Below are 13,938 nucleotides of genomic sequence, written 5' to 3' on the forward strand. Positions count from 1 at the left end.
CATTCGATATCCTCTTTTGTTAATCTAGACAATTTACATTTTTGTTAATCATCCATTTCACCTAGATTATCATACATATTGTCATATAATTGGGCAAAATAGGTCCTAATAATTGTCTTAATTTTCCTCTTCACTAGAGGTGAAATCCTCTTTTTCATTTTTGACACTGATAATTTGATTCTCTTCTCTTTTTTTAATTTGATTAATCAAAACTTTATGTATTTTATTTTTTTTCTAAAAACAAACTCTTTGTCTTATATATTAGTCCAATAGTTCATTAACTTTCAATTTTATTAATTTTCCTTTGCTTTTCAGGATTTCCAATTTATTTTTTACCTGAGGGATTTTAATTTGTTCTTTTTCTTTTTTTTTTAAGTAGTTGCCTACTCAATTCATTAATCTCCTTTTTCTATAGTTGATATAGGCACTCAGGAATATAAATGTTCCCTTGAGAAATGCTTTAGCATTTTTTGAAATGTTGTCTCCTCATTCTCATTCTCTTCTATGAAATCATTAATCATTTCAATGATTTGTTCTTTAACCTACCAGTTCTGAAGAATTAGATTATTTCATTGCCAATAAATTTTTAATTTACCTCTCCATGGACCCTTACTAATTTTAATTTTTATCGTATTATGATCTGAAAAACTTGCATTTATTATTTCTGTTTTTCTGCACTTGTTTGTGATATTTTATACTGTATTACATCATTAATCTTTGTCTATGTATCACGTGTTGCTGAAAATAAGGTATATTCCTTTTTATCCCTATTCAAATTTCTCAAGATATCTATTATCTCTATTTTTTTCTAAAATTCTCTTCACTTCCCTTACTTCTTATTTATTTTTAGTTTCAATTCATCTGGTTCTGATAGGGGAAGGTTGAGGTCCCCAAGTAATATAGTTTTACTATCTTTCTTCTTTAAACTTCTTTAATTTTTCCTTTAAAAATCTGGATGCTATGCCATTTGGAATATATATGTTTAGAACTGATATTACTTCATTGTTTACAGTACATTTTAGCATGATGTGCTTTCCTTCCTTATCTCTTTTAATCAAATAAATTTTTGCTTTAGGTTTGTCAGAGATCCTCCTTTTCTTACTTTAGATGATGCATGGTTGTGCTCCAGTCTTTAATATTACTCTATGTTTGTCACCCTGCCTCAAATGTGTTATTATATTTTTGGAAGTTGTCCTTTGAGGATTACATTCTGGTGTTGATCAGTGGGATTCATTCACTGTCTATTTCATTTTCTTTTTCAATAATATCTGGCCAGTTTTCTTTGTCTAAGTTTTTTTTTTTAATCATGGCTTGCAAGTATTCCAATAATTCTTAAATTGTCTCTTGGATCTATTTTCCAGGCTAGCTGTGTCTTCAAAGAGATATTTTATGTGTTCTGTAGTTTTTTTTACTTCTTTTGATTTTGTTTCATTGTTTCTTGATGTTTCATGAAATCATCAGCTTCTAGTTACTCAATTTTAATTTTTAAGGCCTGATTCTCCTCCATCAATATTTGAGTCTCCTTCTTCATTTCTTCTTGCATTGCTTTCATTTCTCTTCCCTGTTTTTCTTCTGCCTCTCCTTTAAATAGTTTTGCAAGTCCTTTTTGAGCTCTTCCAAAAATCTGCGTCCAATTCATATTTTTCCTTTGAACTTTGAGTGTTTGCTTTGGTTTCATTGTCTCCTGTGTCTGTACCATGGAGCACTTGTTAATTTACTTTTTTTTTGTTTTGTTTTTTTTTGTTTATTTTAAACCCTTGTACTTCGGTGTATTGTCTCATAGGTGGAAGATTGGTAAGGGTGGGCAATGGGGGTCAAGTGACTTGCCCAGGGTCACACAGCTGGGAAGTGGCTGAGGCCGGGTTTGAACCTAGGGACCTCCTGTCTCTAGGCCTGAATCTCACTCCACTGAGCTACCCAGCTGCCCCTGTTAATTTACTTTTAACTGAGCCTCTGGAGCCCTGCCAGAGTAAAGCCCAGACTTGAAAACAAATCTAGTTCATTAAGTTAGATCTCTTACTCTACTCTCTTCTCATCTCTCTACTTCCACTATCTCCTATATTTTGTAGATGAATTACTAAAATCATTTTAGGAATTGGTATTTATTCAGTTCCTTGGTGACCACACCTTTAAATATTACCCTTTTCTCTCTTACACGGGGTTTCAGGGTTTGGATTTTGGCTTAGGCTCAGATTTAGAACCTGACAAAGCAAATGTGTGGTGAGGGTATGTGGCTTGCTATTGGCTTGCTCCTCATTCCTTGCTGTAGCCTTCTGTTGTCTGTGCTCCCCTCTTACTCCAGGGCCCCAGATATTCACTGCCTACCTTTTTAGGTTTTTCTCTTCTTTAAAGTTGTTACACTCTGACTCTTTATTGATTCTTTCATTCCTGTCTTCATTTTGTGACATTATTTTAAGATTGGTTGGAAAAGATTTTCATAGTGGTTTTGATCTTCCTTGCTTCTACACTGCCACCTTGGCTCCAGAATCAAAAAGTCCCAATTTTGCCCATTTGGGATTTAAATCATGTTTTTAATTTGTTCTTTTTCTAACTATTTTAGTTGATTGCTCAATTCATTGAATTATTTTTTCTTTAATTTATTGAGATATTTAGAAATCTAAAATTTCCCCTAAGTAGTGTCTTGACTAAATCTTTGTGTTATCTAGTTGTCATCATTCCCTTCAATGAAATTACCAATAGTTTTTTATGATCTGTTCTTTGACCCACTTATTTTTTAATATTAGATTATTTACTTTCCAATTAATTTCTAGTCTTTCTTTCAATGGCCCTTTATTGAATGCAATTTCAATTGCATTTATTTGCAATTGAATGAAAATTCAATTGCTAATCACATTTGATATTTCTGCATTTCTTCATTTGTTTGTGAAGTTTTATGCCCCAATACATAGTCAATTTTTATGTGCGATGTATTTTTGAGAGGAAGGCATATTATTTCTATCCACATTAATTTTTCTCCAGAGTTATATCATATCTAATCTTTCTAAATTTACATTCATCTCTTTAACTTCCTTCTAATTTTAATAGATTTATCTGATTTGTGGGAAACATTTTCTTAGCAAAAAAAATCAAATAACAGAAACAGAACCTCCAAGTCAAAAGAAATAGACTTATTGAGAGAAAGCCTATCTATCTCCCAATAAAGCCAGACTTCTGATCAAGACAAAAAATCCCAGAGCACTGTGAGGGACTTTTTTATACCCCAATGAATAAGACAACTTATATACCAGTACAAAAGTAATCCGAAGGCAATAGTTATACTCATCTAAAAATAGAAGCATGCAGAAGCAATGTTCATTGGTTGAGGCAACTAGGAAGTCCTTCTCATTGGTACAAGAAGTCACTTGAGAGAAAAAGGGGATTGGGGAAATCTGAGCCCTGTCTTCTAAGCCTGATGATGTAAATGATGACTAGTGTTTGGTGCTGAGTGATATCAGGCTTTGGACCCAAAATCAAGCCTGGTGACATATACTAGATTGCAAGTTGAAAACCATAGTTGCTGAGAATATGTGATAGAGCAATTTTAAGGCTAAGAACCCAAACTGAGGCCTATGCTAACAATGATTAATTATGCTAAAGCCAGTATCTATTTAAATTTAAAACCTTAGAACATATACTAAAATAATCACAAAAGGCCTATTAAAGTCATAACCTATGCTAACTATCTTGGAATTGTAACTATGATTATCTAAAAACTACTGCTAACAATACAATAAAATCTAATCCTCATGTAAGGGGGTAGGGGTTTTCATACACATATTCTGAAAGAGGAAAGTTGAGCTCCCCAGCTAGTATAGTTTTAATGTCTATTATCATCTTTAAAAATCTGGATACTATGCCATTTGGTGCATATATGCTTAGTATTGCTATTACTTCATTATCTTTGGTACCTTTTAACATTATATAATTTCCTCATCTGTAATTCCTTTTAAATTAGATTTAGTTTTGTTTCATCTTTGTCTTTGACCAGGATTACCACTTTTCTTTTTTCACTTCAACATAATAGATTCTGCTTCTACCTTCTGGCTTTAATCTATCTTTGTCTCCCTGCTTTGAATATTTTTCATATGGACAGAATAATTTGGATTCTGGTTTTTGATCCATTTTGCTATCCACTTCCATTTTATGGATAATTTCATCCAATTCACATTTATTTTACATGTTTATTCTTCTTTTTCTCTCTCCCTTCATTCTGTTCCTCCTAATTTAATAATGAGCACATTCTCCCCAAATCCATCTTCCCTATTATTACCCTGTCCCCTTACCCCCCATTCCTTTTTAATTACCTATATGGTTAGATGGATTTTTACATCCATTTGAGTTTGTTATTCCTGTTCTGAGACAAATCAGATGAAAATAAGGTTCAAGCATTGCCTGTCATCTCCCTTAATCTTCTTCTCATTAAAATAACTCTTTCATGCCTTTTTCTTAGATAATTTACCCCACTCAATGTCTCCCTTCTCTCTTCTCCCCGTGTAATCATCTTTCTTATCTCTTAATCATTTTTGGATTATATCCCAGTATAGTTAATTCCTTCCCACATCCTTTTTTTGTGTATATGCCTTCTAATTATCCTAATAGTAATAAAGTTTGTATGAATTACAAGTATTATCCTCTAATGTAAGAATAAAACAGTTTAACCTTGTTGAATCCATTATTATTTTTCTTTCCTATATACTTTCTAATGCCTTTCTTGATGTTTTTGTTTGAATGGCATATTTCCTATGTAGTACTGGTATTTTTATTAAGAATTTTGGGGATTTGGTGACTGAGCTCTGGTGAAGGTGGCCTGGGAACATAGCAGCAGCATACAACTTGCAGCAACATCCTCTGATCCTCACATCTTTCTGCAACTCCCAAAGCCGCCTTGCCTCCCACCATCATGCAGTTTTCTAATAGCCACAACATGCTGAAGTCCCACTATGCCACTGAGTACGAATAGTCAACCTTTGCTCACTCACACAGCAACCACATGCCTAAGGTGCTAGCCCCAGGGATCTATGAAAAACTCCAGGATAAGGTCACACACAATGGTTTCACCCAGGATGATGGTATCCAAACCAGTGTGGACAATGTAAGACACCCATTCATCATGACTGTGGGCTGTCTGGCCAGAGATGAAGAGAGCTATGATGTGTTCAAGGAACTTTTTGATCCAATTGTCTGGGACCAACAGCATAGCTCTCATAGATGAGCATAAGACTGATCACAATGCTGACAATATGCAAGGTGGTGATGATCTGGACCATAAAAATGTGCTGAGTTCTTGTTTTTGAACTGACCAAATCATCCAGGGATTCTGCCTGCCCCCGCATTGTAGCTGAGAAGAGCTCCATGCCATAGAGAAACTCTCTGTGGAAGATCTGGCCAGTCTAGCATGTGACCTGAATGGTAAGTACTATGCTTTGAACAACATGACTGAGAAGGAGCAGCAGCAGCTAATTGATGACCACTTTCTCTTTAACAAGTCTATATCCCCACTCCTCCTTGAATCTGAAACTGGCTGGATGACACAGGCTTTAGCACAATAACAAGACCCTCTTGGTATGGATCAATGAGGAAGATCACCTGAGGGTTATCTCCATGCAGAAGTAGGATAACATGAAGGATGTGTTCACATGTTTCTGCATGGGGCTCACTCAGATTGAAACCCTTTTCAAGACCAAGAACTAAGAATTCATGTGGAACCCTCACCTGGGCTATATTCTTCTATGCCCCTCCAACTTTGGCAAGGACCTACAAATTGGTGTCCACATCATACTTCCCTACCTGGGCAAGCATAAGAAGTTTAGGGAAGTGTTGAAGAAGCTGAGGCTACAGAAAAGAGAGACTAGGGTGTTGACACAGCAGCTGTGAGTAGTATCTTTGACATCTCTAATGATGACTGGGCTTCTCAAGAAGTAGAACAGTTCCAGATGGTGGTGGATGGTGTGACATTGCTCATAAATCCCTCAGAATTGCCCCCTCCCTTGATTTATTTCCCTTTCACCCCCTCCCTTATTATTCCCCCTTTTTATTTTTAAGGCCTAATGAATTCCCTCCCCCCTCTGCTCCCTTCCCTTTTTTGACCTCCCCACTCCCCTGCTCCCCTTGGTTAATGCTTTCTGACTTTCTCAGTAGGGTTAGATATAATTCTATATCCCAATGGATATAGCTACTCTTCCCTCTCAGGGTTAATTCTGCTGAGAGTAAGGTTTAAATATTACCTCTTAATGCTCTCTTCCTCTACTTCTTATAATAATATTCATCCCCTCCCCTTCCAATGCCCTCTTTGTGTGATATAGTATATCCCATTTTTTTATTCATTCAAGTTTCTCTTGGTGCCATCTACTATTCATCCCCCTCTTCCCCACTCTTTTCTCATGTTAGACCATTTAGTGCTCCAACCTCTCCCTGTGAATAATTCTTCTAATTACTATAATAGTGAATACAATCTTTGAAGATTACAACCAACATTTCTCCATATAAGAATACAAATAATTTGATCTTATTAAAGCCCTTAAAGAGGCAATTTTAAACATAAGAGTTTTCTTTCTTTCCCCTCTGTTTCTCATTTACCTTTTCATGTTTCTCTTGGTTTTTGTGGTTGGATATCAAACTTTGCATTTAGTCCTGGTCTTTTCTGTGCAAATACTTGGAAATCTTCTATCTTGTTGAATGCCCATACTTTCCCCTTGAAGTATATAGTCAGTTTTCATGGTTAGGTGATCCTTGGTTGTAGACCTAGTTCTCTTGCCTTTCTGAATATCATATTCCAAGCCTTGAGGTCTCTTAGTGTGGAGGTTGCCAGATCCTCGGTGATCCTGATTGGTGCTCCTTGATATCTGAATTGTTGCTTTCTGGCTTCTTGTAAAATTTTTTTCTTTTACTTGGAAGCTCTTGAATTTGGCTATTATATTCCTGGGGGTTGTCTTTTCAGGGTTTAGTGTAGAGGGTGATCTATTTATTCTTTCAATGTCTATATTGCCTTCTTGTAGAAATTCAGGGCAGTTTTGCTGAATAATTTCTTTTAGTATGGAGTCCAAATTTCTATTAATTTCTGCTTTTTCAGGAAGACGAATGATTCTCAAATTGTCTCTTCTAGACCTGTTTTCTTGATCTGTCAATTTCTCAGTGAGGTATTTCATGTTTCCTTCTATTTTATCAGTCTTTTGACTTTGTTTTATTTGTTATTGCTGTCTTGAGAGATCATTGGCTTCTACTTGCCCAATTCTGGTCTTTAGAGACTGGTATTCTGCTATAACCTTTTGATTTTCCTTTTTGATTCGGACTATCCTTTTTTCTAGCTGTTAGATTTTGTTCTTCAATTTTCTTATCAATTCCCTAGGTCCCTACCCAAGGTCCACACCTGTGCTCAGTGTCCACGTCCCCGCCTGAGTCTGAGCCTGAATCCACACCTGCTTTGGAGCCTGAGCTCAAGGTCTGTTTCTTTAGCTTCTTGGGGTCTTAAGTCTTGCTGCTTGCAGGAGCAGGCCCTGGTGAGCTGCCAAGAACTTAATGAATGCTCCAAACTTGCTCTTACTCTTTTGCGCTGGCTTTGGCACTGTAGGTGGTGGGGGGAGTATGGGGTTGCTCAGCTCACTCTTTAGTGAGAGCTATTTCACCCCCTTATAGCAATGAAATGCCCAAATCCCATGTACCTTCAATGTTGTGCCCTGTTGTAGAGTCCCTTCATTAGTTTGGATTTGTTTTTATGTCCTCTTGAGGAGTCCTGTATGTGTGGGTTAGGAGAGGTTAAGCAGCTGCTTTTTACTCTGCCACCATTTTAATACAGAATTCTGGGTATGTAATTCTTGATTGTAATCTTCTCTCTTTTGCCCTCTATAACATAAGTTTTCTGGCCCTCTGATTTGTTATAATAGAAGTGGTCAAATCCTGTATTATGCTGACTGTGGCTTCATTATATTTGAATTATTTCTTTTGGACTCCTTGCCAAATTTTTTTTCTTCACCTGAGGGCCATAGGATATGTCTAAAATATTCCTAGGATATTTCATTTCAGTGTCTTTGTAATATAGAAAATGGCAGGGTGGAATTCCTGCAAAATACAAGGTCAAGCCTCTCCCAGAATTCCAGGGGACCCCCCTGGAGAACTTTGGGTGAGGGGGCAGTTAGTAGAGAGTTAAACAGTTGATTTCTGGGGGTTGAGGGGAACAGATCTTTCTGCTTGCTGTTCCTGATTTGGGGTTCACCTGGGAGGCCATAGTGGCAAAAGCCATTGTGGTTTCTACTCAGGAGTTTGCCTGTCTAGTAGGATTAAACCTTTCCAGCATCAATATAATAATTATTTAGTTATTTAGATATTAGAAGTATTTACTCTTAGCTTTGAGGGAAAGTTAGCTAAAGGTCTGCCACTCCCTCCTGGGGGAAAGGGGCAGCTTCAACCTGACAGTTCAGGATTTTCCAGTTCTTATCCAAATCCTAATTACCCCCTCTTGCCTTCTACTTCTTTCTTTTATCAATATAAGCTTCATCTTTGATAGCAATGCCTGGGTATTATTTTGGTATACTCACTACAGCCATTAAGCTTGATTCCTGTCAGTTGCCAGCCTAAGAATTCTGTTCCTTCTCAGTCCTTAACATCAAGATATCAAGCTTCTACTCAGTTCCTCAATCAGACCTGTGGGAATATAAGTTGAGGAGAACATCATTAGAGATTAGTTTTGCTGAGCCTTGTCAGAAGTCATTGCCCTGCATCCATATTCAACTGAAAACCAACTGCTGAGTAGGAGGGGTTTGAGAGCAAGGAGCACTTGCCCCTCCCCACTCACTCAAGCCTGTGTGTGGGGAAGGAGAGTGTGTTGCAGGCACCTGGCCCTAGCCAGACCATCAGCTTCCCAATATCCCTGTTATTACAAACATAACACTTTTTCTAGAGATCATCAGTGGATTTTTTCAATTTCTATTTTACCCTGATTCTAGTATGTCACCAATTTTCCTTGATAATTTCTTGAAATATTGTTCCCAGGTTCTCATTTTTTCCTTCCAATAAAGAAATAAATTCAGGGAGTTAAATAATTGTTTTTAATTACCTTTTGTCTTATAATCCATACTGTGGTCCAAGGCAGAAAGGAGATAAGGCCTAGGCAGTAGGGGTCAAGAGACTTGCTCAGAAACATACAACAAGGAAGATTTTTGAGGCCAGATCTGAACCTAGGATCACCCATTTCTAGATCTGGTTTTCAATCTACTGAGTCATCTCTCTGATCTGACTTGAATAATCCAATTATCTTTCCTTCAGGTTAATCATTTTCCCAATGAGAAATTTCATATTTTCTTCTACTTATTTTTCATTTTTAATATTCTGTTTGATTGTTTCTTGATGTCTCATGAAGCCATTAGCTTCCACTTGTCCAATTCAAATTTCTGAGGAATCATTTTTTTTTCAGCGAGCTTCTGAACATTTTCTAATTGATGAGTTCTACATTTTTATGAATATATTTTCTTCAGTGAATTTTTGAAAATCTTTTCCCATTCTTTGTATTTTCTTTACCAAGCTGTTGACTCTTATTTCATTATTTTCTTGTATCACTCTCAATTTGTTTTCCTAATTTTTTTCTTCAAACTTTTATTTGATTTTAAGTCTTAAAAAACAAAACTCCTCTTGGAATTCATGTGGAGCCTGACTCTAATTCACATTTTTCTTTGAGTTTCACTTTTAGGTTTTTTTGTTTTTTTATATTGTTTCCTCATATCTTGAGGCTCAACATTTTGAAACAGAACCCCAAGTGATTTTAACTAACACAGTGATTAAATCTAAAAATGTCCAAGGTAGATTTAATTTCATTATCACAGTTTTCATCTTCTGAATTTAGACCTTGGCTTTCTCTGCCATTATAGTAGATTTTTATGCTCAATTTCTTATTTTTGTTTTTGATTTTGTTTTTATTACTTGCTCATTTTCCAACCTACTTCTTGATTTTGAACTTTATGTTAAAGTTGGACTTTGCTCATCATGGGGAGGCACTGTCCCAATCCTCAGGCTATTTTCTGGGAGTCTGCAAGTTTTCCATGTTTTCAAAATGGTGTGGTCAGGGAATAACTGCAATCCTTTCTCAATTGGTCTGTGCTTACATCTTGAGCCACAGAGGTTCCCTGGTCCCCTTCAGCCACAAGCACTAGAATTCTTCCCTGCCTTGGAACTGCAACCAGAGCCTCTATTACTTTATGACTGGCCATAGGTGCTCATTTCTACCTGGAAACTGTGACCAATAACTATACATGGAAAATAAAGTTTCCAATAATTACCTGTTGCACCAAGTGCCAGCAATCTCTAAATGGATATGCTAACTATTGAGGTTTACAAAATTGTATATCTTACAATTTATTTCCATTACTATGTGTGTGATCTTGGGACAAATTACTTGAGGATAGGTTATGTGGTCTACAAGCTTAATGTCAGTTGATGCTTATTACATAATGATTAAATTCAATTGAATTGTTTCCTCTAACTTTCTGCCACAAAATTCAAGATACCTAAATGCAGATGTATTTTATTTAATACAATAATTGGAAAAAATGCATCATCTCCTGGTAGTCATGGGAGGGAAGTAATAACTTCTTTATAAATCAAATGAGGGTAGTTAGCAGAGGTGAGTGTAATATGTTCTTGTGTTTAGTTGCAAACTTCATTTACAGACTCTATAAAATGCAAATTGAAATTATTAATTCTCATTTTATTCATATCTATACATGAGGAAAGGGATGAGTGTTTATGCTTCTTTTTCCTTATTGTTTTGTGAAAGTGGTACGACTTCTAGTCTGGCATCAGACCAGTAGAAAAACATCTGTAAAAAGTCCCGGAACAGATGTGCCACTGAATATAAACTGAATCAAAAATAAATAAATGAATCTTCAAATTAAAAACCATTCTTTGCACCAGAGAGCTCATGTATAAATGGAATGCTTAATAGGATATGGCAGTATAATTAATTTATCATCATTAATAAAAGTATACTACCTTCTTAGCACTGTTCAGTATCTGACATTTTTTAGTGAAGAGAATCCACCAGTAAAGTTCATTTAAAATCTGACTTCCTGCCTCTTGACTTGTTGACTTTTTGCTGTTTTCCACCTTATGAGATCTAAAGAAGGTGAGCAAGTTTTATTCTGACAAAAAGCGGCCCTCTGAGGAAAAAAATTCTAGTGATTTAGGTGGCATTATGTAGATTAAAAAGACAATTTAAATAACTTTAACATACTTTTAATCTTTCAAAATAGAGGAGCATCTTTTATCTCAGGGTTTCATGTACTTAATGCAAGACATCATTCAATGACTCAATTACCCTATAAGAGTGAAAATCTTTCTTCATATGTGTCTGATAATTTATAAAATTATTTAAAACATTAACTAATTTGACTATATCTAATGTACTCATCATGAAATCTAGGACATTATTGTTACCTGTTGGCGTGAGGCTAGCAACCTCACCCCGTAAAAATCTCACTTGCTACAGAAACTGCAACCTCATTAAACCAACAAAACCAACGATCGCCTAGTCTGGAAGATTGCTCTCCAACAGAGTCCATGATGCGTGCTGGCAAAAGCCAACAAACTCCAGGTCTTTGTTGACGGGTGCCTGCATCACATGTTGGACATCAGATGGCCTGAGGGAATCTCCAATGCCAGACTCTGGGGGGGAACAGTTCGGTGTCCCATCAGTCAGGACGCTATGAAAATCAGAGGACAGTGTTGCTGGACAGGCACTGAGCTGGGGCCCACCAGGGAGGGGCCAAAGCAGACCTGGCGGAGATATGCCAAGAACAAGACAGGGACTGTCAGAGTGACATGGGCCCAGTTGGGGGAAGTTGCCCAGAACAGAGTCCATTGGCGTGAGATGGTTGCGGCCCTATGTTCCTCTGGGAGTCAATAGGAATAATAAAAAAAAATAATAATAATTTTTACCTGTTATGCTACAAGGGCTAAGAAGGCTTTATGACACAGGAAGTTGTGGTCAGAGTTGGGATATACACTATATGTTCAAATCCTACTTCAGACAATATCTGTGTTAACATGGCAAGTCAGAAAACTTCAAAGAGCCTGAGCCTTCATTTAGAATATATCAAGATAATAATATTTCATAGGGCTACTTAAGAAAGCAATTTAAACACTATATAAATTTGAGTAACTTCTATTATCATGGTAACATGTCAAATTTCTATCTTCTCCAGGGTTGAATCCAAAAAAGATTATTAAGAATCTACTATGTGCTGGATTTTGCTAAGCCTATGGATACAATGAATAAAAATAACGATAGTTCCTGCCCTTAATGACTAATCTATCGGGCTACAATATACAAAAGCATGAAGGAAAGCAGCCAGGGGATGAGAAATAAGGGGATTCCTGGATCAGAGACATTTTATTCCATGAAGTTGAAACTAATCAGAGCAGTAGAAGTAAAGTTAAGTGTCTAACAATATCTTATACATAACAGGCACCTAATAAATGTATATTGACTAAATGTATTAATTATCTCTTCACAATATCCCATGAGGTAGGTAGGACAGAATCTATTAGTTTGGTCATAGAAATTTAAAATAGAAATTCAAAGAAGTAATTTCTCTGAAATCTAACACCTAGTAGTTACCAGAATTGAGAGGAGAGAAAAGGTCCTCTGATGTGGATTCCCAATTCTTTTTCTCCACTTGTCCTCAAAGATTAGAGTATTAAAATCCTTATATTTCTTCAAGAGGTGTTTCTCAGTTGGGAATATTTCTATTGTTTTTTTTCTTTTTCTTTGTTTCATTATTGTCATGGAAAACATAATTCCATACTGTAAAAGCAAATTTATACATAACAAAAATCCCAAAAAAGAACCATTAATACACTGATGTGAAAGATAATTCAAACAGTTCTTTTTCTGGAGATAGATAGCATTCTCCATCAAAAGTTGCTCAGGACTCTCCTGGATCATTGATGGTAAACCTATGGCATGAGTGCAACAGAGCACTTTCTCTGGGCATGTGTGTCACCTCCTTTTCCCCAAGAGTTTGTTACTAGAAAGGCAGAGAGAATTGGGCAGAACTTCTCCTTCCCTCCTCCACCATGCCTGATAACACTTTTTTACTTCACTCTGCCCAGCAGCACAATGGGAGTGCTTTCTCCCTCCAGTTGTGTGGAGTAAGGGCAGGGTGGGGAATGCCTGGTTCTTGGTGGGGAGGTGGGGCACAGCACATGGTCTCTAAAAGTTCGTCATCATTTTCCTAGATCATTGCATTGTAGACAACTTTTCACAGGTAATCATCATCTTATATTGCTGTTATTGTGTACAATGTTCTCCCACTTCTACTTATTTCACTCTGCATCAATTCTCACAGATCTTATCAGATTTTTCTGAAATAATCTTGCTTATCATTTCTTATAGCACAATAGTATTCAATTACCAATGCTTACCATAATTTGTTCAGCAATTCCCCAATTTATGGACATTTCCTCAGTTTCAAATCCTTGACCACCACAAAAAGAGCAGCTATAAATACTTTTATACAAGCAAGTCCTTTCCCCCTTTTTATTATCTTTTTGGAATATAGACTCAATAGTGGTATTACCATATGAAAGGATATATGCAATTTTATAGCCCTTTCGGTATATTCCAAATTGTCATCCAGAATAATTTGATCAGCTCACATTTCTATCAAAAATGTATGTCCTAGGTTCAAACCCAGCCTCAGCCACTTCCCAGCTGTGAGACCCTGGGCAAGTCACTTGACCCCCATTGCCCACCCTTACCAATCTTCCACCTATGAGACAATACACCAAAGTACAAGGGTTTAAAAAAATTACCAAAAAAAAATACATTACTGTCCCAATTTTTCCACATCCCCTCCAAAATTTACCATTTTCCTTTACTGCAACATTGACCAAATCTGGCAGCTGTGTGGTGGTACCTGAGAGTTGTTCTAATTTGCATTTCTCTAATCA

The 13,938-nt window shown here is 36.4% G+C and overlaps 1 pseudogene; it reads left to right on the forward strand.

Annotated features, from left to right (window-relative positions):
- The first annotated feature begins 4,134 nt into the window (after positions 1–4,134).
- LOC123254352 lies at positions 4,135–10,059 on the forward strand (annotated as a pseudogene).
- The last annotated feature ends 3,879 nt before the right edge of the window (positions 10,060–13,938 follow it).

Source organism: Gracilinanus agilis, chromosome 1 (genome assembly GCF_016433145.1).
Source record: "Gracilinanus agilis isolate LMUSP501 chromosome 1, AgileGrace, whole genome shotgun sequence".
NCBI lineage: Eukaryota > Metazoa > Chordata > Mammalia > Didelphimorphia > Didelphidae > Gracilinanus > Gracilinanus agilis.